Source organism: Chrysochloris asiatica, unplaced genomic scaffold (genome assembly GCF_000296735.1).
Source record: "Chrysochloris asiatica unplaced genomic scaffold, ChrAsi1.0 scaffold00010, whole genome shotgun sequence".
NCBI lineage: Eukaryota > Metazoa > Chordata > Mammalia > Afrosoricida > Chrysochloridae > Chrysochloris > Chrysochloris asiatica.
In genome coordinates this window covers 31,608,782-31,636,445 of record NW_006408528.1, presented here as the reverse complement: position 1 = coordinate 31,636,445, position 27,664 = coordinate 31,608,782, and the positions used below count along the sequence as shown (strand labels likewise).

At 38.7% G+C, this 27,664-nt stretch overlaps 1 protein-coding gene across 1 annotated transcript in view; it reads right to left on the bottom strand.

Moving 5' to 3' along the window:
* MAGI2 (membrane associated guanylate kinase, WW and PDZ domain containing 2) overlaps nucleotides 1-27,664 on the bottom strand; it is a 1,931,490-nt gene that overhangs the window by 1,728,698 nt on the left and 175,128 nt on the right. The gene's annotated exons all lie outside the window — the stretch shown is intronic.

The window sequence follows — 27,664 nt, the reverse complement described above, 5'->3', positions numbered from 1 at the left end:
GTTGAGTTTTCTATTATTTACAGTACAAATTTCTAAGTGATACAGAACTTTTTTTTGCAAAACCAAAGTGAGGATTTGCTGCCTGCCACTATAGTGGAGCAGAGACTGGGAGAGATCTGATCCACGCTTTATTAACAGAAAGACAGCAGTCTAGAGGACAGAGAGAATAATTTCCCAAGACCACCCTGCACATTCTGAAGAACAGGCACATTATATAGGGTAAGTTACATTTGGATGTATGCTTATTCTATTTTAACATCAAGATAGCATTCTTCCGAAAATAAATAAATATATAAAGCAATGAACTTCTTCAAACATTCTACCTTTACGGAAAAGGAAACCATCAAGCAATAATCCTTCTCAAATAGTCCACCTTTTAGGATCCAAGCTGCTTAGTTACTGAGATAGCTAACTGGGTGACCTTAGGCATATCCTGTTCTTCTAGGGCCATGAGGTCCTCTCAGCTAATTTTTAAACTAACTTCCTCATTTGCAGGGTCCTCATTTATCAAGACCTAATGACTAAACTCCACCACTCATCTGTCAGTTTGTCATACTGTGGTGGCTTGTGAGTTGCTGTGATTCTGGAAGCTATGCCACCAGTATTTTAAATGCGAGCAGGGTCACCCATGGTGGACAGGTTTCAGATGAGCTTCCAGATGAAGACAGGCTAGGAAGAAGGAGTGATGAACTACTTCCAAATATTCAGTCACTGAAAACCTTATGAGTAGCAGAGAAACACTGTCAGATATAGTGCCGGAAAATGAGTCCCTCAGGTTGGAAGGCACTCAAAATGTGACTGGGGAGGAGCTGCCTCCTCAAAGTAGAGTTGACCATGATGACAGAATGGAGTAAAACCTGAGGAGAATATTGAAAGTGCCATGAGCTGCCAAAAGAATCAGTAAATCCATTTTGGAAGAAGTGCAGCCAGAGTGATCCCTGGAGGCCAAGATGGCCAAAATTCATCTCTTATACTTTGGGCATATTGTCAGGAGGGACCAGTCATTGGAGAAAGATATCATGTTTGATAAGGTGGAGGGTCAGAGAAAAACAGAAAGACCCCCAATGAGATGGACTGGCCAAGTGGCAACATCAATGGACTCAAGTGTGGCAACAGTAGTGAGGTTGGCTCAGGATCGGGCAGTGTTTCGTTCTGCTGTGAATAAAGTCACTATGGGTTGGTACCGACTCAATGGCACCTAACAACAACAATGACTAAACTGACTCTATTTTGTTTAGATTGGTAGACCCATGATACCATTTCTAGCATTTACAACTCTATGCTCATCATTTAAAATATAACTTTGTTCATAATAATATAAACATAACTTGTTTTTTGTTTAGAAAAATCTTATCTGTCATTTTTCCACCAATAGATATTCAAAGTTAGACAATTTGATGGGTCAAACTTTTATGCATGTGTCAGAGTTGATGTGATATTACAAAATATCAATAGATCATAAATTCTGGCACCAGTTTCTGAATTTGAGACAGTATCCCAGTGTTAATTAAGTAGGTTGCTCAGAACAAACTTTATAAGGTTAGGAGAATAGCTACTGGCATCGAACATGGGATTCAGTATTTCTGGGCATAAGCAGTGAGGGCAAGTGAAGGAGCAGGAAGGAGTCAAAGCTGGTCAGATACTTGGATTGAGAAGATCTTAAGGAGCAAACTTGAAATTTAGTAAGAAACTAAAATGCCTTAGGCAAAAGGTGGTATCAGAATTACTGAAATAGAAGTGGAGTAGAGAGGGAGTTGATTTAGACCTTTGCATGGGATGTATGTCAAACTTGAGGAAGAAGAAAATTGAGCAGTGTATTTTTGCTGTTGTTGTTGGTTTTGTGCCTTAGGGTCGGTTCTGACTCATAGCAACCCTGTACAGGGTTTCGAGGCTGTAAATCTTTATAGGAGCAGAAAGCCTCATCTTTCTCCCACAGAACCGCTGGTCGTTTCCAACTGCTGACCCTGAGGTTAGCAGCCTAACTAGACGCAGCCATCAAGTCAGTCCTAGTGACCTATGCACAAAAGAACAAAACTCATTGTGACCTATGAGCAAAAGAACAAACACTGCCTAGTCCTAAGCCAACCTCATAATTGTTATGTTCAGCCCTATGCTGCTGCCACTAGGCCAATCCATCTAATTGGGGGTCTGCCTCTTTTTTGTAGCCCCTCCACTTTACCAAGCATGGTGTCCTTCTCCAGGGACAAGTCCTTCCTGATAATATGTTTGAAGTATGAGAGATGGAAGTCTGGCCAGCCTAGTTTCTAAGGAGCATTCTGGTTGTACTTCTTCCAATACAGATTTGTTTGTTCTTCTGGCAGTCCATGATACTTTCAATATTCTTCTGTAACATAATTCAAATTGCATCAATTATTCTATAATAAAGTGTCTTCTTTATTCATTATTGTATGCTGTTTTTGCTAACTGCCATGAGTTGGTTTTAACTCATAGTGATCCTGTATAGGGTTTCCAAGGAGCAGCTGGTTGGTTTGAACTTGCAGCCTTGCAATTCAAACTGACTTTATGGTCCAGTACTTATCCTACAGTGCCACATCAGGACTCCTAGTGTATGCTACCTAGATGTTTATCTCCTACTTTCCCTTTGTCAAATTCTTTCTACCCTCTCAGTGACTCTTTTACTCTTTCGTCATCTCAACCTTCCCTAGAATTATTTCACGTTCTTCCATTTGCCACTTCTACTCACTTAATTTTAAATGGATGTAATTTTCCAAAAGTAACAGCGGCATCACTGTGAATATTTGAATCAGTACATTCTAATTTATAAAATAGTTTTGTATGTACCTTGTTTCATGTGGCCCACTGAGGAATTTTTTCTCTGTTTTTGAAAAAAAAATATCTTGTTTTATCCTTCCAAAGTAGCTAAGGCTAATTGTCAGTTACTTTGTAATCTTGTTGTTGTTAAGTGTCCTGGAGTTAGTTCCAATTTATAGGGACTCTATATAGGATTTCTAAGGAGTGGCTGGTGAGTTTGCACTGTCTACCTTGCAGTTCAAACCCACCTTATGGTCTAGTGCATTATCCTTCAGAGCCATACCAAGGAGAATTTTTATTTTCTTTTTCAGTGAGTCAGTTACTCTGATTCTAATTATTTCTTATCCCTTCTCTTGTGATGGTATCTATTTTGAGGCTTATCAGATTGTCTGCCTCTTTTTAGAAGTTATAGGCTACACAGAAAGGAAAGAAGGTAACTAAGATTTATTAAGTGTAAATTATGTAGCTGGTGCTCTGCAAAGCTCTTTGTATTCACATTTAATCCTCAGCAATTACTCTGTGTGTTGAGTATTATGATTCTCATTTTATGGATGAGGAAATCAAAGCTCACAGAAGTTAAATAACTTGCCCAGGGCCATATAGCTAGTTAGCAAGAGAGCTAGATCGAGGGCCTCTGTTCTTTCTACTATAACAAATTACCTTCTGAATTCAAGTCAGAAAAATAAGGATATTTACAATGACTTTGATTTTCCCTCATATATTATTGTCACAAGTTGAGTTAGTGAATTGGAGTCTGAGAAAAGACTAGCACTGAGTGTCCATATAATAGATAAAGTGAACCACCAACACAAGCCACATCTGCAACTGAAAAATTAATCAAATTAAAAAGTAAAAGTTATTGGCAAAATCATACCAATAATACACTTTATTTAATACAATATCTCAAAATTATTATTATTTCAACAGTTGTTATTGTTTTTGTTACATGCCATCAAGTCGGTTCTGACTCATAGCAACGTTGTATGGGGTTTCCCAGGAGCAGCCAGTGAGCATGAACTGTGAACTTTGCAGTTCCAATAGACCTTGCAGTCCAGTGCATTAGCTCACAGCACCAAACCAGGACTCCATTGTTGTTGCTGTTATTAAGCACTGTAGAGTCTGTTCTGATCCATAGTGACCCTGCATAGGGTTTCCTAGGAGTGGTCGGTGAGCTTGAACCACCGATCTTGCAGTTCAAACCAATTTTGCAGTCCAGTGCATTAACCCACAGCACCACACCAGGATTCTAGGACTCCATAAGTCAATTTAAAATTCAATCAGATAATCTACATTCTTTTTTCATTCTAAGTCTTTGAAATCCCATGCAGCATTTATATTTACAGCTCATTTCATTGTGGATGAGCCATATCTCAAATTCTCAGTAGCCACATGTGGCGAGTGGCTCCCAGTTTAGACAGTGCAGGTACAGACTAGTCTTGACCAGACCTCCTTACTACTGTGTCTTCTACCCTGGTCATGGAGACTTCTCAAGGAGTGGTGTAAACTCACTGATTTCACCTCCTTTGCATTTTTAAAAACTATATTTTAAATAAATTATTTAAGTGTTAGTTGTTGTTGAGAAGGTACTCATCAGAACATGCACCCACACAATAACTGCTATGTATGCCACTCAGTGACTTTGATTATTCAAGTTGTACAACCATTCTGATCCTCTTTAGCTGAACTTTTCTTCCCCGTTAACATAAACTCACTGTCCACTAAGTATCCTATCTTATATTTTAAATTGCTATTGTCCATTTAATTCCATATAAACTGATCTTAAAAGAACACAATGCTCAAGGCAGACATTCTTTACCAGTTTAAGTAAATTATTTTTTGCTTTTAAAAAGACTTTGGGGGGATATATTTGATTTATGGTTTATGGTTTGAAGAATATCGCAGGGAAATATTTGGGGAACATTAAGCCACTGTCCATGGCTCCATATAGTATGGATTCCATGAGAATTTTTAATTCTATTCTGCTTCTCTACCCTTTTTGGCCAGGATAATCCTATGGAATCTTTCATCAACACATGTGTGGGTTATACCTCAATGTAAAGAAAACAAAAATCGTCACTGCTAGACTGATGATAAATAATATCATGATAAATAGAGAAAAGACTGAAGTTGTCAAAGTCCTCATTTTGTTTAGATCAAATATCAACACTCATGGAAACAACAGTCAAGAAATCAAACGTCTCATTGCATTTGGAAAATCTGAAGCACAAAGCCTCTTTAAAGTGTTCAAGAACAAAGATGTCAGTTTGAACACTAAAGTATAACTGACCCAAGCCATAGTATTTGCAAAAGCCTCATATGCATGTGAAAGTTGGACAAGGAACAAGGAAAACCATTGTAAAATTGGGGCATTTGAGTTATGGTTTTGGAGAAGAACATTGAAGGTACCATGGATTGCCAGAAGAACAAAGAAATCTGTGTTGGAAGAAATACAACTGATAGCATAGATCTACCAACCTAAACAAAATGGAGTCAGTTTAGACATTAGGTCTTGATAAATGTTGTTGTTGTTGTTAAGTACCATGGAGTCGGTTCCGACCCATAGCGACCCTGTACAAGGTTTCCGAGGGTGTAAATCTTTACGGGAGCAGAAAGCCTCATCTTTCTCCCGCGGAACCGCTGGTAGTTTCAAACTGCCAACCTTGAGGTTAGCAGCCCGATTCGTAACCATTACGCTACCAGAGCCCTGCAAAAGAGGAAGTTAGTTTAAAAATTAGCTGAGATGACCTTATGGTCCTAGAAGAAGAACCTAGAAGGATGTGCTTAAGATGACCCAGATAGTAATATCAGGAACTAAGCAGCTTGGATCCTAAAAGGTAGAATGTTTGAGAAGGATTATTGTCTGATGGTTTCCTTTTCCCTAAAGGTAGAATGTTTGAAGAAGTTTATTGCTTTTTTTATTTCTTTTGCCAAAGAATGCTATCTTGATGTTAAAATAGAATAAGCATACATCGAAATGTAACTTATTCTATATAATGTGCCTGCTCTTCATAATGGGCAGGGTGGTCTTGAGAATTTATTTTCTCTGTCCTCCAGACTGCTGGCTTTCTGTTAATAAAGCCTGGATCAGATCTCTCCCAGTCTCTGTGATTGACTACAGTGACAAGTGGAAAACGTTCATTTCAGTTTGGCAACACAACCAGAATGTGCCTTAAAGCCTAGGATGGAGAGATTTCATCTCTCATATTTTGGCTATCTTATCAAGAGAGATCAGTTCCTGGAGAAGGACATCATGCTTGGTAAAGTGGAAAGGCAGCAAAAAAGAGGAAGGAAGCCCTCTAAGGAGATGGACTGACACAGTGGTAACAGCAATGGGCTTCTGCGCAACACTTATCAGGATGGCCCAGGACCTGGCAAGTGTTGTTCTGCTGTGTATAGGGTTACTATGAGTCACAACCAACTCAACGGCACCTGACAGCAGCTACAACATCACACAATCTTTGCCAATTTAAATCTTTACAAAACCAAAACGCATTGGAAGTAACTACATCAATGAGTTTTTCCATCATATCCTCAATCAGTACAATGTATCCATCATCTTAAACCTAAACCCAGATCGCTCTACTCAGGGGGAGGAGCCAGATGTCGTGCAACAACATGCCAGTTCAGTTTGTTAAAAATGAAAAATTATCTTCTGGCTTGCTAATCATCCAGTTCTTGCTTTATTCAAACTTTTTATTTTTGATGATTAGTGATCACTTACAACTCTCATCTCAGAAATTCTATAAATCCATTTCTCTTTTGGTACTATAGGATAAGCACTGGACTGATAACCACAGGTTTAGTGGTTTAAACCCACCAGTTACTCCTTGAAAACCCTGCAAAGGGTCACCACGTGTTGGGACTGTCGAGGCAACAATGAATAACAAGAGCAACGACATTCCTGGTTTTCTTTGTACATATCTGGGTCATCATTTTGAGTTTACTTGGGCTCCTCCCTTTTAACATTCAAATACTCCACAGTTTTCTTTTCTGTCTTCTTTCTTGGTATTGCTAAATCTGCACAAAGGTTGAACTCTTGTCTATGTGTTTAGTACACCTAAAACAAATCCTTATCCAGACTTCCATTGTGAAAGCAAACCTGTTTGTTCAAAGATTTTAATTCTACACACATTAAGAATAGCCTATGTAAAATGTCACATATACACCACTTTCTACTGATTATCAGCAAGTTGAGATAACATTTTTCTCAAAACAACAAAAAAAGTGTTAGTTGGCCAAGTGGGTTATACATTATTTGTTAATTAAGTAAATTGAAGGAAAAGGAAAGCCATCAAAAATAAAATAGTACATAAGACTTTTTAATATACATATAGAATAAAATTCCTTTTGGGCAACTGCATCTCTCTCAAAGTAAAATAATGGCCATGCTTTTGAATTCTGTAATTTCTAGCTGTCAGTTTGACTACTATCAGCAGAGCTACCATCCAAAGAATGTGACCATAAATTCTGGGTAAAGAACTATACTGATCAAATTCTTAGTCAGACACAATATATTAGTCTTGTGTTATAAACTGCAGAGTGAGGAAAACAAAAATGCCAGAGTATTTATGGACTCCATTGTGCTCTGTATTCATTTCTAGACTCCTTCAATACAGTGTGTGCTTTTGCAACAAAAACAAAGATCATTTTTCACATGAAGTTGAAAGAATAATTAAACAAATTTACTGTAGCTTTTCTCTTTTTCCAGTAAGTTTCTCTTTCATTGTTCATCCCACTTGCTGACCTTCTCAATTCTCAAACCCCACCCTTGACATGGTACCTTTACCTTCGGCACATTTCACAGTAGACTAGAATTATGTACCATCACCCTCTACCTCTCCCCTGCAAGAGCACATGCAAATCTTCTCTAATTGGAAGCTGATGTTTGCAGCCTCTGTTCTTTGGCTGCTGTCTTTGGAATTCACTTTTTGAAAGGGCTCCCCAAAGCAGCAATTACTATACTGAGTTGATTGCTGTTTCTAATGTCTTCAGTCATCTGCTGATTTTTGAGACTACGTTCAGAGCATCCGTTCAACTTTTTTTTTTTTTCCTGGGTTTCCTGAATTTTACCATCTACCCTCAGTTTAGGGGTCCTAGTGTGGTTCTGTAGGAGAAGCACTTGAAGGCCCACAAGGTCAGCAGTTCAAACTCAGCAGTCACTCCTCAGAAAACTTACAAAGGGTCACTATGGTTTGGAGTCATGGTGTGGCACCATGGGTTAATGCATCAGACTGCAAAGTCATTTGAACTGCAAGGTCGGTGGTTCAAGCTCACCAGCTGCTCTTTGGAAACCCTATACAGGGTCGCTATGGTTCAGAACCGACTCAACGACACATAACAACAACAACAACATGAGTTGGAAGCGACTTGACTACAATTAACAACAACATCCCTCAGTTTATACAACGAGCTATATGGGGTGGCCACTGTCATCTGTTCTTCACACACATTCAACCTCATAAACTCATCTAGGAGGGGAACACTGAGGTATGTGAATGTTTACATGTTTACAGTGGAGTTGTAGTGTAACAAATATCCTTGAAGTTTTATAGCAAGACTGCTTAAGGCACTAGCTTTTTGCATTGTCTTTGAAATCAACTTTTTCTTTCTTAATAATGAAATCCTGGACACAGTGGTTAACTAAAAGGCTCTCAGTCTTTTATCTACGTAGTTAGGCATGGTAATGAAGTCTATCAACGACATATAGATGAAAAGATGTCAGTGTCCAAAGAAATTCTGTTTTAAAGGGAAGGATTAGCGGAGTCTTCAGTGTGGACACATTGAACCTTGTCATCTTGAACCTTGAGTTTAGAAGCCACAGCAGAAAGTGACACAACATAAAATAGCACTGATAATTCTTTGGAGTAGCCATACCAGCCCTGAACTTCCTACTTATGGACTCCTTTATGCAAAAGAGAAATGAACTTAGATAATATTTTAGCTATTTATTCATTTGTTTCTTATTAAACGTAGTCAAACTAAACTGGTACGTTGGTGCTGTTAAGTGTTGCCGAGTCCATTCTGACTCATAGCAACCCTGTACATAGGGTTTCTGAGCAGCAATTGATTCATTTGAATTTGCCAACCTTTCATTTAGCAGTCCAGTGCTTATCCTACAGTACCAGACCAGGTCTCCATAATGTACGTTAAACCTTAGTTTTAGTTTCAAATGTGATTTGCTAGTATTATATTTGCTTTTCCAATTCTCAGAGGGCATGGTTGATTACTTGATTATATCTTTAAACAAATAAATTAAGTAATTTTCTTTGTTTCCTCTGTGTTACTATGGAAACTCATAGATATGTCTTGAACATTCCTGGTGTGGACTGCTACATATTTCGTATGCCTACAGTAATTCTTTAACAAATCCCTATCACTTATTCTTTCATGTAGTAAGAAAGGGTTATATAAAAGATTTTCTGTCTGCATAACATAAATACAAATAGTACACGTACATACAATCTCTCTATTTTTCATAAAGTCAGTAAGATCAAGCAATGCTTTAAGTTAGAGTATCAAACGAAATATTTGTTCTAAAATCTAATTAATCTTAGCTTCTAAGATCATAATTTCATTGCAATTTTATGTAGCATGACTCCGTTTTATCTTTATTGGGGTAGCATACGACTTTTTAAAAATTCTATAAACAATCACAGAAGTTTTCAATAATTTTTATGAATCCTAAAAAACTGGGTTCCTCAAATCATAGACTTAATGATTATTCCTTTACATTAAATAAAAATCCATTGAGATCACAAAACAATAAATGGAAAACATGCTTGCTTTAAAATACTAGCTATTCTTGCAAAGATCATTAGACAGCTTTCTTGGATGAGTTACTTAATTTATTTTCTATTTATTTTTAAATTGCAAGTGTTGCAGGGCAAATGTTGTATACTTATGTCTAAGGACTCCTTAAAAATAATAACTAAAAATAAATAGATAAATCCACTGTCCTCGAATTGACACTAGCACATACCAACCCTAAAGGTCAGAGTAGAACCATTCCATCTAATTTCAAAACTGTGACTCTTCACAGAAGCAGGATGCTTATCTTTCTCCCATGAGGTAGATGGTGTGTTTGAACTGCTAACCTATTATTAGCAGCCCAATGTTTAACCCATTGGGCCATGCGGGCTCCTTTGGACTCCTTACACACCATAAAATAGGTGTCCTGGTGTTGATCTTTTAGAAAAGCCACTTTACTGCAAGGTCGGCAGTTCAAATTCATCAGTTGCTCCTTGGAAACCCTATACAGGGTTGCGATGAGTTGAAACTGACTCGGCACTTAATAACAATAACAACAAATGTACATTCATAACATAAGTTACTGGTAGACTCAGGTAATGGGTTAACAAGTACTAATGTATTTTCAAAATTGAAGAAAACCTGCTAAAAATGCTTTCCTGTGGATTTCAAAATTCTCACAACAAAAGCTGCTTTGAAACATGCTGGGAGAAGGACTAAAATACCACACATATAACCTGTTCAGAATTTCATACTGTGGGCAGATTACCAACCACTGTGAGTTTATTTTTTGGGTGTCATTATTGAATCTTGATCAGCAAATGGACATAATTGGGATAATGATATGCATTTTGACTTTTAGCATTTGCATTTCTAAAGCTGTTCGTTTATTTTGCAGTATGTGAGATGTTCTACATTCATTTAAACAGTACAATTAGTGAGTAAAAATGGATTTACATTTTTTTAAAAATACATTTGAATTTCACTCATCTTTCATTTTATAACAAAAATGTGATTTCAGGGCTTGACTGCCAGGGCAGCAGTCATTAAAAGAAAGTTTCAAAAAGAAACTTAACATGCGGATATATTAACATTCTTTTCTACCTTGACATCATTTAATTTTCAATCTTTATATTTGAACATATATTCTTATTCCTTAGAAGTGAAAGATGAGGTTGGTCAACAATTACTAAAATATGTTGATTTCCATAAAATATCTCCAACCTTACCTTTTTTGTGGAACTTATTGAGAAATGCTATCTATTGATAAGACTAAATGAAACAAAGAGGCAATGATTCCGCGGAAACACACCTGAAGGTAGAGCACAGAGGGCAAATTTTGCTTTTTATGAATATGCTTGTTTTCAATTAAGAGCCTGGATACCATGGTGATTATATCATAGGAACATGTACTAAATTATCCAGAATGATTATTAGTTCTGGGAGCTCTGGTAGCGTAGTGGTTACGAATCGGGCTGCGAACCTTAAGGCGAGCAGTTGGAAACTACCAGCTGCTCCGCGGGAGAAAGATGAGGCTTTCTGCTCCCGTAAAGATTTACAGCCTCGGAAACCCTGTACAGGGTCGCTATGGGTCGGATCCGACTCGACGGCACTTAACAACAACAACAACATTAGATATATGCAATAATTGATATAAGTGAAAACTCACAGAAGTAAAATCCATTCAAAATGAAGAAGTGAATGAGTTTCTGTGTCTCAGGATTCAGGACCACAGTTCCAGGGGACATCAAGGTTAATTGGTATAACATAGCCCACAGAGATAATTTACCTACTTTGGTGAGCAGCAACTAGGATCATCAATGCTTTTAAGTGACATTTAAGTTGCAACTATTTGTCTCTTCTGATACATGGCAAAGAGTGAAGAAAATTCAAAAACAGCTTCAATGAGTCCAAAGGATTAAGGAAACAATTAGTCCAAAGAACCAATGGTTCACACTACCACAGTCTCCACAAACCTGAAACCAGAATCACTAGGTGGTGCCTGGTTACCGTCATAAAATAGATTTTTCAATATTTTTCAGTATTTATTGACCTGTCGTCTATAGTTAAACAATAAGGAGCTCTGGTAGCATAGTGGTTATAAGTCAGGCTACTAACCCTCAAGGTCAGAAGTTCAAAACTACCAGCAGTTCCACGGGAGAAAGATGAGGCTTTCTGTTCCTATAAAGATTTACAACCTCGGAAACTATATGCAGGGTTACTATGGGTTTGAACCGACTCGACAGCACTTAACAACAACAACAACAATATAGTTAAACAATAGACGGGCCTATAAGGTCAATAATACTGAAAAATATTGAAAATATTGAAAATTTTTATTTTAAAAAAATTGGAAAGAATCAAAAGAAGATGGAAGGAATACACAGAGTCACTGTGCCAGAAAGAAATGGTCAGTGTTGAACCATTTCAAGATGTAGCACATGATCAAGAGCCAATAGTAGAGAAGGAAGAAGCCCATGGTGCACTGAAGTTACTGGCAAAGAACAAAACTCTGGGAAGTAGTGAATAGAAATTGGAATCTCTCAGCAAATTGCTGGAGCACTAAAGGTACTTATTCATCTATGCTAAGAAATCTGGAAGACAGCGACCTGACCAACTGATTGGAAGAGATCCATATTTGTGCCCATTCCACAGAGATGTGTCCCAATGGAGTGTGAAAGTAAACATATCATTAATAATGCATGAAAGTAAAAATTTACTGAAGATAATTCAAAAGCAGTTGCAACAGTACATCAACAGGGAACAGCCAGAGGTGCAAGACAGAATCAAGAGAGGATGTGGAATGAAGGGTATCATTGTTGATGATCAGAAATACTAGAAAAATGTTTGACTAGGCAAAGGCTTTTGACTGTGTGGATCATATCAAGCTATGGATAATGTTGAGAAGAATGGGTATTCCAGAACACTTAACTGTGCTCGTGAGGAACCTGTACATAGGCCAAGAGGCAGCATTTGAGCAGAACAAGGCGAAAGGGAATTACATAAAATCAGGAAAGATGACTGCCAGGGTTGTATTCTTTCACCATACTTATTCAATCTGTATGCTGAGCAAATAACCCAAGAAGCTGAATTATATGAAAAAGAACACAGATTGGAGGAAGACTCATTAACAACCTGAGATATGCAGATGTTACAATTTTTGTTTGCTGAAAAGGAAGATGATTTAAAATACTTACTGATAAAGATCAAAGACTGCAGCCTTCAGTACTGGTTGCACCTCAATTTAAAGAAAATAAAAATCCTCAAACTAGACCAATAAGTAACATGATAAATGGAGGAAAATTTGAAGTTGACAAAGACTTCATTTTGCTCAGATTCACCATCAACATTCATGGTAGAAGCAGTCAAGAAACCAAAGGACATACTGCATTAGGCAAATCTGCTGTACTAGACCTCATTCAAGTGTTCAAGAGCAAAGGTATTAGTTTTAGGAGTAAAGTGTGCCTGACCTAAGCCATGGTATTTTCAATCACCTCATATGCATGTGAAAATTGGACAATAAGATCATAGAAGAATTGATGCACTTAAATTACGGTGTTGGAGAAAAATACTAAAAGTACAATGGACTTGCACAAGAACAAGCATGTCTGTGTTGATAGAAGTACAGCTAGAATGTTCCTTAGAAACATTTTATCATGTTATTAGGAGAAACCAATCCCTGGATAAGGATATTATGCTTGGTAAAGTGGAGGGTCAGCGAAAAAGAGGTAGAGCACCAACAAGATGGATTGACACTGTGGCAGCTGCAATAGGCTCAAGTGGAGCAACATTTTGTGAGGACGGTGCAGGACTGGGCAGTGTTTTTTCTGATATTCATACAGTTGCTATGAGTCTGAACCAACTGAATAGCACGTAACAACAACATAAGGGGAAAAACAGCACAAGGGCGGTTGTTGTTGTTCTTATGTGCCGTGGAGTCAGTTCTGACTCATAGCAACCCTGTACAGGGTTTCCAAGGCTGTAAATCTTTACAGAAGCAGAAAGTCTCATCTTTCTCCAGTGGAACAGCTTGTAGTTTCAAACCACTGACTGTGAGATTAGCAGCCCAATTCGTAACCATTATGCTACCAGAGCTCCTTACTCCTTAAAACAATTAAGTAAATGAGATCAAAATGGCAGCATTTGCCATGAATAAAGCTCAAAAGGCAGGAAGAGAAAGGAAAAAAGGACAAACGGAAAAGGGAAACACAGGAAGGGAGTAGGAAGAGCGCTGTTACGTTATCAGGATTATAACCAGTGTCACAAACAAAATGTGTATGAATTGTTGAATGGAAGATAAATTTCATCTAAATCACAATGAAAAGTTTTGTTTTCAAAAAATGAACTGGGGAGCTAACACTTACTAAATGCTTACTAGTGCTAGCCTTTGGACTAGGCAATAACTAACCTACATTACTCAATTTAGGCTACTACTGCTCTGGTAGCGTAGTGGTTATGAATCAGGCTGCGAACCTTAAGGTCAGCGGTTCGAAACTACCAGCCGCTCCGCGGGAGAAAGATGAGGCTTTCTACTCCCGTAAAGATTTACACCCTCGGAAACCCTGTACAGGGTCGCTATGGGTTGGACCCGACTCGATGACACTTAACAACAACAACAACAACAACTGCTAAGTATTGCATGATAAATGCACTAGTTCAATGGAAACTCTTGTTGGTGGCTCTAAGATGGTTAGTTATTTAGTTTATTCATGTTGAATACTAATTCACACGCAACTCCCTTAACAGAGGTACGTGGATTGTTGTTGCTCTTGTTAAGTGCTATCTAGTCAGTTCTGACGAACCTATATAGGGTTTGCAAGGAGTGGCTGGTGAGTTTGAACAGCTGACCTTGTGGTTCAAACTGACCTTGTGGTCCAGTGCTCGATCCCACTGGACCACAAGACTATGTATTTCCTAAACAGTAGAAATAAGATAGTGAAGAAGTGTTTAGATAGAGTCTGTTGTTAAATGCTGTTGAGTTGGCTCGGACACATAGAAACCCTGTACTGAATTTTCAAGGAGCAGATGGCTGGTTTTAACTACCGACTTTGCAGTTAACAGTCCAGTGTTTATCCTACAGTGCCAAACAGGACTCCATGATAGAACCTAGGTTACCTAGGCAGGATAAAACACTGGACTACTAGCCAGGGGCTAGGCAGTTCAAACTTACTATCCACTCCTTGGGAGAAAACTGAGACTTTCTGTTATCGTAAAGATTTATAGCCTCAGAACCCCTTTATAGGGTTGCAATGAGTAGAAATCGACTTTATGGTAGGAACTTTGGTTTTGAGAGGTTGAAATTACCTATTTTAGCTCATGGATTGCTGGTGTGGCACTGTAGTATGAGCACTGGACTGCTACTGCTAACCTCAAGGTTGATAGTTCAAACCTACCAGCCACTCCTCAGAAATCCTATACAGGGTCCCTGTGAGTTCAAAGGGAATCCTGATGGCAGAGTGGGTTATGCATTGGGTTGTTAATAACTGAGTTGTCAGTTGGAATCCACCAGCTTTTCCCCCAGAGAGAGAATAATTTTTTCTGCTCCCAATGAAATTTACAGCTTTACCAGCGTAGTGGTTACGAATCTGGCTGTGAATGGCAAGGTAAGGGGTTCGAAATTACCAGCTGTTCTTCAGGAGAAAGATGAGGCTTTCTGCTCCCGTAAAGATTTACAGCCTCGTAAACCCTGTACAGGGTCGCCATGAGTCGGAACCCACTCCATGGCACACAACAACAACAACAAAATCCCTATACGGAGGTCGGAGGTCGAATGTGTTAGAACCAACTGGGAGGCACACAACAGTACTTCTAGCTCATAGACTTTTTTTTTTTTTTTTCTTAAATGTTTTATTGTGAATTATATGATAGTTTACATGGGAGAACATTAGTTTTACATTCATTCTATCATATATCGTTTCATTGCCATGATTACTATCCCCTCCATGCAATCCTTCCTCCGTACCCCCCAGGTCTTCAGCACACAGTCACTCTCCCTCTCTGGATCTAAAGTCTCCAGCTGCACCATCGCTCCACGTCATCATCTCTGGCTCCATTTCAGGCATCACGGCTTCTCTGGGTAGGGTCCCACTCTCTGCTCTTCTCCCTTGATGGTCCTAGGGATCTCTGCTCCTAGACTGAAAAGTTAATCACTCCTGTCCTTGCTATAAAATGTCTACCTTTACATTTCCGACCCTCACAATCAGTCCTGAAAACAATTATTCACTCTTGTATCACAAGAGACCCGTCTGCATTTCATTGCATCATCCCTGCCTAGTCAGATTGAATACCAAGCACTGGAGATTCTACCTTCCTCCAGGCCCTCTGGATCTAGGTTCCCTCTTGAAAGCTTGTAAGCCAGTCACTTCTTGCCTTTGTAGCCCCCTGGCCACCATTTTGGGTAGCCAATGTCCAAGTTGCCCATCTCTGTCTACACTGTGTGTGGAGGGGGTGGGAATGATTCTTGCTGTAAGGATTTGTTCCCTTTTTTGAGCTACTGCTTCCATAAGTGTAGGTCAAGTACATCAAATTGTATGAGAATACTTTTTTTTGTTCCCTCTTCTTTTTACTTCTGGTTAAGCTCTGATCATCCAGTCACTGGAAGCCGGGATACGTGGTATTATCTGCAAGTGTGGGTGTTCTTATGCATATGCCCTCTCTTCTTATCAGCTGGACACTTCACTCTCCACTCTAGCCCTCTGCGGCTATGTCACTGACTCTGGGCCCAAGAGTCCCCAGGTCTTGCCACATTGCTGGCCAACTAGGTCTTCACCCGTGTTTACTAGCTCATAGACTTTTGGTAATTTCTTTTCAATCCCTTTATCTACTTTCCAGTGGCATAAAACAAGTGCTTGGTTCAAATCATTGTTATTTAGATCATAAACTTAGGGACAATCAAACCAAAGCGTTCTCATTTTGCAGATAATCAAATTTCAGCATAGAGACATCACTGTTTTTGCTGTCAATTCAGTTTCGACCTTGTATCATTGCCGGGGACTTGCCTCGACATAGTTGTGTTGTTCACGAGTGTTTGGTTCACGAGGAGGGGAGATCCAGCGGCAATAGAGATAGCAAAAGAGACACAGAGACACAAAGAGACACTCCGAAACCAGAGTGAATGCTGGACTAGCATCAGGCAGATCCTGCGTTGCAAACATCTCAGCCACAAAGGCCGTAATATCTTGCATAGTAAACATCTTAGCTAAACAGGCAGTATGGTTGCAAGGCTGGACTGTACCCCTTGCATGCTGTAACCCACCCTTGCCAGTCATAATGCACCTGGATTCGTTCTGCGCCTTCCTTTTATTTAGGGGAGGTACTTTACACAAAGCTAGGAGGGGACTAAGACAAGATACAACTGTCAATCTTATTTTTCCAGACATTCAGGCAACTTTACATCATACTTTGCAGGTTCAAATCTCATGACTGCAACTTGGTTTCTCAAGCTTAATTAACATACCTTTTAGCACCTAGCCTCAAATGGAGGGAGGAAAGGGAGGATTCCCATTGTGTCAGCTCCCCAGCCCAAGTTCTTCAGGAAAAGAGGCACCTGGGTGAATAGGCAGCACCTGGAAACACTTTAAGGAGGGCATTCCTATTGTCCTTGGAACAGACCAGGGAGCCACCCAATTTACCCTGAATGAATTCTCTGAGGGAAGAACTTTGCCTGTTTAGAATTTTACAGTCTTGACTTTTAGGAAAATATTATATTTATCTGTGTATATCAAGGTCTTCATGTCTGCATCTAATAAAAATAATTTGTAATTAACTGCCAGGTGGCTAGATCTGTTACACTAGGGCCTATAGGGCCTCGATCCTCTGACCAGGCCTTCACGGTCTGCAACATATAATGACCTTGTATAGGTTTCAGAGGTTGTGAATATTTATGGGAGTAGTGAGCCTCATCTTTCTCCTGTGGAGCAGCTGGTGGATTTGAACAGCTGACCTTGAGGTTAGCAGCTCATCACTTAATCCCCTATTGAACTGTCACTGGCAGATTATCCTCTCCATGTCTTTCCTCTTTTTGAAGACTCTGGGCTTCTCTCAACTAGAAACACAAACTAATTGCATAACCATAGTCAAAAGTTCTGACTGAAGCAAGATTGTCTGAGTCTAATTTCTACTATTACAATTTATTAGCTGTGTGAACTTTGAAAAGTTCCTTAACTTCTCTGTGTAGCAAGTTTCATATTGCATCGCTGCTAGATGCTGGTAAGTCAGTTCTGACTCTAAATAAAGTGATTCTGCATAGGATTCCGAGGTTATAGATCTTTAGTGAAGCAAATAGCTTCATCTTTTTTCAGCTGCGCTGCTGGTGTATTTGAACTGCCAACTTTGTGGTTAACAGTCCAGTATGTATCCTACAGAGCCACCAGTGTTCCTATTCCATTGTATTGGGTACAATGATAACACTGTCTGATGGGAATTTTTTGTGAACTAAAAGAATTTTTATTTGTCAAGCACTTAAAATATACATCATGTATTACCAATTAGTATTTTAAATGATGTCTGCCTTTATTCCCCAATAAAACAAACCTTTGAGCACCTATAATGCACTACGCATTAGGGATAAAAAAAGATACATGGTCTCTGGTCACTGAGTTTACAGTCAAGTGGGAGGTAAAAATAAGTAACCAAACCCTCAGAGTATGTGATGATCTCTGTTCAGGAGACAGAGAATATTGTTGGAATATCTAAGGTGGTAGCTTTTCATACACAGTGCCTAGAAGTGTGGGCAGCTTGGTGGGAGAGGTAGAGGAAAATGTTGTAGCTAGAGCAGGTAGTAGGTGCAAAGGTCCATCTGGAATGAATGGACTAGCTGGGGAGTGTGACAGTGGAAAGAAAGACAGTAGGTAAAGTGACAAGGAAAGTCCAAAGAAGAGCTTATAAACCACATAAATATTATTTACACATTCGGAAAAACAAGAGCAACTACTCCAGGATGCAAAGCAGGGAACTATGATCAGATTTGCATTTCAGAAACATCTCAAAATCCACTTGATAACATACAATAACAACACAGTATGAAAGGTGTCCTGCATGCTGTAAATGATTAAGCACTCTACTACTGAAAGGTTGGTGGTTTGATTCCACCCAGAGGTGCCTAAGATAGCAGGTGTGGGAATCTGCTACCCAAAAGTCACAACCTTGGAAACACTATGGAGCAATTCTACTATGCATACATAGTGTGGCCATGAATTGGAGTTAAACAGACAGCAACAAATAGAGTCCTGGTGTGGTGCTGTTGGATAAGCACTGGACTGCTAACCATAAGATCATCGGTTCAAATGCACCAGCCATTCCTTGGAAACCTCATACAGGGTTCCTACATGTACTTGCTACATATACATCATACCGGTGTAGTGGCGCTGTGGGTTTACACTGGACTGTAAAGTAGTTTGAAATGCAAGGTTGGCTGTTCAAGCTCATCAACTGTTCCTTGAAAACCCTATACAGGGTCATTCTGGGCCAGAACTGACTTGACAGCACTTAACAACAACAACAACAACATACATACTGTTATAACACTATAGGATCAGCACTGGATTGCAAACTACAAAGTTGGCAGTTCAAATCCACCAACTCCTCCTTGGAAAACTTATTCAGAGTCACTATGAGTTGGAACTAACTGAATGGCACTTAACAATAACAACAACCATACAAAGTCAGTACTTATCAACAACAACAGCAATACGGTGATGAAGAGGTTAAAAGTTTGGAAGTAGATTTCAAGGAAATTAGAAGGCTGCTGGAATAATCAGGTGAAAATGGATGAAGGACCACAACAGCCTGAAGGTTTTCTATTGAAGCATTTCTGGGAATACCTGGAGGGTTAGAGGTTATCTGTAATCAACTCAACACCCATTAGTAAGGAGGACTCTGCTTAACACCACTGTGGTCAGACTTCTGGCCTCCTATGAGTGATTCCAGGAGTCATTATAACACAGTAGCCAGAGACAAAGAGGCTCAGACTCCCTGGGATTAAATTCTGCCTCCACTATTTTCCCCAGCTATGTGATTTGCAGCATTTCACTCATGCATGGCCACTCAGTGGATTCCCAACTCATAGAGGCTCTACATAGGATTTCTGAGACTAAATCTTTACTGGAGCAGAAAGCCTCATCTTTCTCCCGTGGAGCCGCTGGTTGGTTTAAACTGTTGACTGTTGGTTTAAAGAGTCTGATGTTTAATCTGTACTACCACCAGGACTCCTTAATCATTTTATGGCAAAACCTTATTTTTCCTATTCTTTAACGATAGGACTGTTGTTGTTAAGTGTTGCTGAGTCAGTTCCCACTCATAGTGTCCCTATGCACAACAAAACAAAACACTGAACAACCTGTCCTGAGCCAGCCTCACGATAGTTGTTGGTTTAGCCTATTGTTGCAGCCATGGCGTCATTCAAGCTAGGTGGCCTAGTGGGTTTTGGGTAGTACCTATCTGAGTATATTGTAGTATTAAATGAGACAAACACAAGCAAAGACTTCACCTCTTGGCCTCACATTATTACATATTCCAGAAAATGTAGGGTTATATTAATTCTTTCAATTGTGATAATTTTCAACAAGTGAAATTTGAAAACCAACAATTCTCATTTTTTTAAGTTCTTGAAATAAATCCTTGGTAGTTCTACTAGCCTTTCAGGGTGTAACAAATGCCTTTTCAATATACAAGGAAACTGTGAGAAACATTGTCAATACTGACAAATGCTCAAGAAATCCAATCTGTACTCATGTTAGTGAGAGTGAGGTTTTCTTTATTTGATTTTGCAAAATCAGACACCCAGCCCAGTAGATACAGGCAGACCACCACATGGCCAGCCTGCAGTTTTATTCCCCTGTCTCGAAAAAGCCCCTCCTCCAATTCCCCTTTTACTGGGTACTTTGGAGTTTTACAATTCAACCCTGAATGTCCCATTTTCCCTCCCCCCCAGTTCCACAATCGAACCCAAATGGCACCCAGGGTCTTAATGACTGGATTCGTAATTAAACTTACTAGTTCTAGAACAGATTTCTTTCCTCCCTTCCCCCAGTTCATCCTGTTTACATATCCCTGGGTGTGAATCAACAACCTATGTTTGGTCTAGCAATCTCATGCATCTTTTATTCCTGAAGATGGACCATCTTGAGAATTTCTCACAAAACAAACAAACAAAATCTCCCTAAACACATAACTCTTAAAGAATAGAGAATTTACATTTTCAAATCATCATCCACTATCTTTATCACAATTCCTTAAAATACTCCTTTGTATCTAAGGGATGGAGTCCTGTATGGCACTGTGGGTTAATGCTCTAGACTGCAAAGTCGGTTTGAACATCAAGGTTGGCGGTTCAAGCTCACCAGCCATTCTTTGGAAACACTGTACAATGTCACGATGGGTCAAAACCTACTTGATGACACTTAACAACAACAGCAATCTTAAGGATAGCTTTCTCTCTAAGATTCCAGTCAAGTAGCTACACAGATTATGGCTTTTGTTTTCCTATCCTCCTTTAAAAGCATAGCTATGCATCATGGCAATTCTCAGCATCTTTAGAAGTCACTAGGTAACTCTTGTTGTTGATTGATGTCAAGTCAGTTCTGACTCATAGTGACCCTGTATCAGGTTTCCAAAGAGCGGCTGGTGAGTTTGAACTACTGACCTTGTGGTTCAAACCAACCTTGCAGTCCAGTGTTTATACCACAGTGCCACACTAGTAATTCCTCTCGGATAGCATTTATCTATTCTCCTTTACTAGAGATGTTTCCAAATGAGAATCTTAACACATAGCTACAGGCATGTTGTTATTAGTAGGTGCCATCGAGTTGGTTCCAACTCACAGTGACCCTATACACAAGAGAATGAAACAATGCCTGGTCCTACGCCATCCTCAAGTTTTTTTTTATGCATAAACCCATTGCGGTTGCCACTGTGTCAATTAATCTTGTTGGGGGTCTTCCTCTTTTTCACTAACCCTCCACTTCACCAAGCATGACATTCTCCAGGGACAGGTCCCTCCTGATAACATGTCAAAAGTATAAGAGATGAACTCCTGCAGCCTTGACTTTCAAGAAGCATTCTTACCAAACTCTTCCAAGACACATTTGCTTGCTCTTTTCATACTCTAGGGTACTTTCAATATTCCTCTCCAACACCATAACTCAAATGCATCAATCTTTTTCTATGGTCTTCCTTATTCATTGTCCAACTTTCACATGTATATGAGGTGATTGAAAGTATCATGGCTTGGGTCAGTACCTTAGTCCTCAAACTGATACCTTTGCTCTTCAATACTTCAAAAGAGGCCTTCTGCAACAGATTTGTCTATGTAATATGTCCTTTGATTTCTTGACTGCCACTTCCAGGAATGTTGATTGTGGAACCGAGCAAAATGAAGTATTTTACAGCTTCAATCTTTTCTCCATTTATCATGATATGATTTATTGGTCCAGTTGTGAGGACTTTTGTTTTGTTTACATTGTAGTGCAATCCATACTGAAGGTTGTAGTCTTTGAACTTCATCAGTAAGTATTTTAATTCCTCTTCCCTTTCTTTAGCAAACAAGGATGTATCACCTGCATATCACAGGTTGTTAATAAGTCTTCCTCCAATCCATATTATTCTTCATAAAATTCAGCTTCTTGGATTATTTGCTCAGCATACAGATTGAATTGAATATGTATGGTGAAAGAATAAAACCCTGGCATACACTTTTCCTGATCTTAAATCATTCATTTCCCCCTTGTTGTTCTGTTTGAATGTGCCTCTTGATCTATGTTCCTATGAGCACAATTAAGTGTTCTGGAACACCCATTCTTCACAATGTTATCCATAGCTTGTCTTGATCCATATAGTTGGGAACCTTAACTTTTCTTTTTTCCTGTTTTTTAAATGGCATTTTTTGCTGTTGATAAGTATTGTCAAGTTAGTCCTAACTCATAGTGACCCTATGTAGGGTTTCCAAAGCAGTAAATCTTTGCAGGAGCAAAAATCCTCATTTATCTCCTCTGGAATGACTGATGGGCTCAAATTCCCAATATTCTGGTTTGCAACCCAGTGCTTTTCTTACAGAGTCACTGCGGTCCCTTTTAAGGCATGTTGTTGTTGTTAAGTGCCGTTGAGTTGGTTCTGATTCATAGTAACACTGTTTAGTATTTCCGAGGAGTAGCTGGTGAGTTTGAACTGCTGACCTTGTGGTTCACAGTCCAGTGCTGATCCACAGCACCACACCACAAGACCACTCTAAGTACTGGTATGCGGGTGGTTCCTCACTTCAAATTGTACTGAGCATTTGGCAATTTCTCTGAACAGTTTATTCTCTCCAATTGTGAAACCACCCCAAATGATCACTGAATAAGAAATGTAATTCTAAATGTTCTAACACATGGGAAATACACACACATTTTTGGAAATCCATGATTGGAATGCTGGGGTTTTATGCATACAGAACATTTACTATACACTGTGAAGCCACACTGTGCCTGGTTTTCAAAGAATAAACCAAGTGTATAGACCAAATGGAACAAAAAATTATGCATCTTAAATGAATAAAACACTGCTTCTCAATTTTTTACATAGAAACCTTGAATGGTAAGCTGTGAGGTTTTTCCAATAAATTTTGTTATCATAACTTCAGAAAGCTTCTTAAGGAAAAACTGGGAAATACAGACTACCACACACGAGTTGTAACATCTCAAGTTGCACTATTATTTTAGTAAAAGATACTTAGTGCAAATATATTTTATTCTAGGGTTGTTGTTTTTTTTCCACATAGCTGGTACTATGTAATAAAGACAAGTGAATGAACCTATATTTTGGAGTTTTATAACTTTATTAATTACTCTGAGTTACCTCATCAGGGAAGAATCATATTCTTTTAAGAAAACCTGGTGTGGCACTGTAGGATACGCAATGGGCTGCTATCTACAAGGTCGGCAGTTCAGACGCATCAGTCATTCCTCAGAAACTCTATATAGGGTCCCTGTGAGTCAGAACTGACTTGATGACACTTGACAACAGCAATATGAAAGGTGCACTCCCATAAGCATAAATTATGTTGTAATGGGAATATGCTCTGAAACTTCCTACTAAACATAATTGGTCATCCAAAGCAATTTAAGTTCAGTCCTACTGATGCATTTTCATATTATGTATGCAGTTTTCCTTTAATTACTAAAAAATGCAGGACCACTTTTAAAAACAAAAACTCCCCTGACATCTTAACACCACTGATAAAGAAATGAACAGCTGGGGATCTAGCTGCTGAGACAGATGTTCAAAATCAGAATGGCAGTTCCTTGTGCACGAAGTCCTCCTTTAGGCATGGTGATGATGAGTTTAACAATTCAGCGAGCCTGCTGAATTGACACCCACCACAAAACTTCTGACAGAAGTGAAAGGAACATGTTTTCATTCTAAAAGCACAATCATTAGTTGAGGGTCTGTTCTTCCCATATTGTCAGAAGTTTCAAGAAGATAAACACAAAAGAAAAACGAGCATTTGGCAGCGTACTGAAGAACAGTGTATACTCTGGAGTCAGCTGGCAAGTTTGAAATTTACTCTCATCTCTTCTCAATTGTGAGGCTCCAGGAACTGATTGACCAGTTGCAGGCCTCAGTTTCCCTGGGAAACTAGGGAAATTAGGGAAAAGCAAAGCATCTGTATCCTAAGATAGTAGGAAAGATTACCACTTAGAACAGTTTCTAGCCATATGGTAACACCATAAAAGTATCTTCTAGTATTCTTATGGACTTGGCCACAGATGTAATTATGGTTAGTATGGAAACTCTTTGTAGCATGCAAGCCCCTGTTACAAATAAGTGCTCAATAAATATTTACTGAATTATTTTTGAAATGTGTTGCAACAGAAAGACTAGGCTGAGAATGACCAGCTACAATTGGTATGAATTTCCTGCAAAATTAAAAAATTTCTGTTTGAATAGAGAAAATTTTGTTCCTTTTTATTGCTTAGTTTCTAACACTTGAAATTTCCAAATCAAAAGGCTTGGCTGACATGTAACTTCTACCTAGTTATAACCATAATGATCTCTTTTTTCTGTAAAGGATAAAAGCAAAAGTCTGATTGGCTGTGCCACTGATTCTCAAACAGGACCAATATCACTAGCATCCCCTAGGGATTTGTAAGGAGTTCTTGCAAATGTTAACATGCTTGACTCTAAGCAGAAGGCTAAAGGTTGGAGTCTACCCAGAAGGAGGGTGATCTGCTTATAAAAATCAACTACCGGAATCCCTATGAGTGCAATTCTTCTCTGACAAACGTGAATCTGTCGTGGGTAGAAGCGACATGCCAGCAGTCGGTTGTGATAGTGGTAGGAAGTGTTAGAAATACGAGGGTAAGTAAAAAAGTATTGGTACTTGGATTCCATTTCACACATGCAGGGATTTATTACAAACAAAATGGATTTAAAGATGTCTGTGTGATCAGTGAATGGCTTCAGACAATTCTCTCAGTAATAAACTCTTCTTATCTTCACTAGGGTGTCTTCAGAAAATGATCCACTGAAACAATGATTTCCAAGGGGACCTATTGGGCACTTAAATTCAAGATAAAGAGGTCAGCTCAGATGGAGATGGTGACAGTTTTTTGGGGGACTCACTGTGGCTTAATATAAAGAAATTTTAAGAAAATTGAAAACTGCCTTGGTGAGGAAAATGCCAGAAAAATTGTTTTGAGGAATTTTTTCCCCCATCCTTGACAATGTATCTGCCTATTCTTCAAGGATAGCAAGGTCTATCCTATTAGAATTTTATTGGGAAAACTTAGCCCCATGAACTTTACAGTCCTTATTTTACCCCTTTGGACTTCTTTTTGTTCTAAAAAAATCAAGCAACATTTAAAAGGAATACAATTTGTGTCCCATAAGGATGCCTAAATAGGTGTTTTGCTTTAATATAAAAAGAAGAATGCAGAATTATTCAGGGAAGGCTCAGAGACATTGAAACACTATCTCCAGAAGTGAATAGACCTAGATGAAGGATAGGTTAAGAATAATTGATTCAAATTTTGATATTTTGCATAATAAATGTTTCTGTGATTTGTCTACCATTTGTCTGTTGGTTTGTCCTATTGTGGTGTGTTGCTGGAAGCTATGCCACCAGTATTTTAAATAACAGCAAGGTTATCCATAGTAGACAAGTTTTAGCATAGTTCCCAGACTGAAAAAACGACTAGGAAAAAGGACCATTCTGAATGGTTAGCCATTGCAATCTTATGGAACATTTTCAGATATAGTGCCAGACAATGAACCCCTCAGGTTGGAAGACATTAAAAACACAACTGTGAGAGAGCTGCTTTCTCAAAGCAGAGGTGATCAGAATTATGTAAATGAAGCAGAACTTTCAAGACTTTCATTTGCTGATGAGGCACAACTCAAAATGAGAAGTAACAGCTGCAAATATACACTAATAATTAGAACATGGAATGTAGACAAATATGAATCTAGGAAAATTCAAAGTTGTCAATTTTCAAATGGAATGCATAAATAACCATATCCTGGGCATTAGTAAGTTGAAATGGATTGATATTGGCCATTTTAAATTGGGCAATCATATGGTTTATGATGCTGGAAACATCAAATTGAAGAGGAATGGTGTCACACTCATCATCATAAAGAACATTTCAGATCTATCTTGAAGTACAATGCTCTCTGTAATAAAATTATATCCATATCCCTACAAGAAATATCACCTAATATCACTATTATTCAATTTTTTACAAGAATTACTAAAGCCAAAGATGATAAAATTGAAGAATTCTACTGTCTTCTGTACGGTATTAATCAAACATGCAATCAAGATACATTTATAGCTACTGGAGATTAGAAATCAAAAGTTGGAATAAGAGAGGAAAAATCAATAATTTGGAAAATATGGTCTTGAATATAGAAATGACACTCGAGCTAACATGATAAAAATTTTGCAAGACCAATAATTTATTTATTGAAAATATCTGTTTTCAACAACATAAAAGGCAACTATACACATGGACCTCACAAGATGAAACATACAAGAATCAAGTTAAAAACATCTCTGGGAAGGCACAGTGGGGAAGTTCAATATCATCAGATAAAATAAGGCCAGGGGCAGACTGTGGAATAGATCATCAATTGTTCATATACAAGGTCAAGCTAAAGCTGAAGAAAATGAAAACAAGTCCACCAGAGCCAACATATGACAACGAATATATCCCACCTGAATTCAGAGACCATCTCAAGATTTGATTCATTAGACACTAACGACCAAAGACCAGAATAACTGTGGGATGATATCAAACACATAAAACAGTGAGAGAAAAGAAGGTCATTAAAAAGATAGGAAATAAAAAAAAGACAAAAATTATTATCAGAAGAGACTCTGAAATTTGCTCTTGAGCATAGAGAAGCTAAGCACAATAGAAAAAAATGAGGATGTAAAAGCTGAACAGAAAATTTCAAAAGCCAGCTCATGAAGACAAAGTCAAACACTATAATGAAATGTGCAAAGACCTAGAGTTAGAAAACCAAAAAGAAAGAACACATTAAGCACTTCTCTAGCTGCAAGAACTGAAGGAAAAAAATCAAACCTCAGCTTGCAATATTGAAGGATTCTATGGAGCTCTGGTAGCGTAGTGGTTATGAATCAGGCTGCAAGCTGCAAGGTCAGCAGTTCGAAACTACCAGCTGTTCCATGGGAGAAAGATGAGGCTTTCTGCTCCCGTAAAGATTTACATCCTCGGAAACCCTATGCAGGGTCCCTATGAGTCGGAACCGACTCCACAGCACATAACAACAACAACAACAGTGGGCAAAATATTGAATGATGCAGAAAGCATCCAAAGAAAATGGAAGAAATACACAAGGCAGTGTACTAAAAAGAATTGGTCAATGTCCAACCATTTCAAGAAGTAGCACAATCCCATTTGACCTAGCCTTGATGGCTTGATCATCAGAACTCAACTAGAAGAAGATAAAAAATAAAAAAATTGATAAAGGAAACAAGTGTAAATTGATACAATTTGATGAACTTGACCTATACCTATGGATGTAGTAGTTCAAAAGACCAACAGAGAGGGAAGGAGCTTTCACATAAAGTATCAATTCTATCCCCTCTGTATACAAGGTACATAGGGATGGGCAACTTAGACACTGGCTACCTAAAATGAGGGGG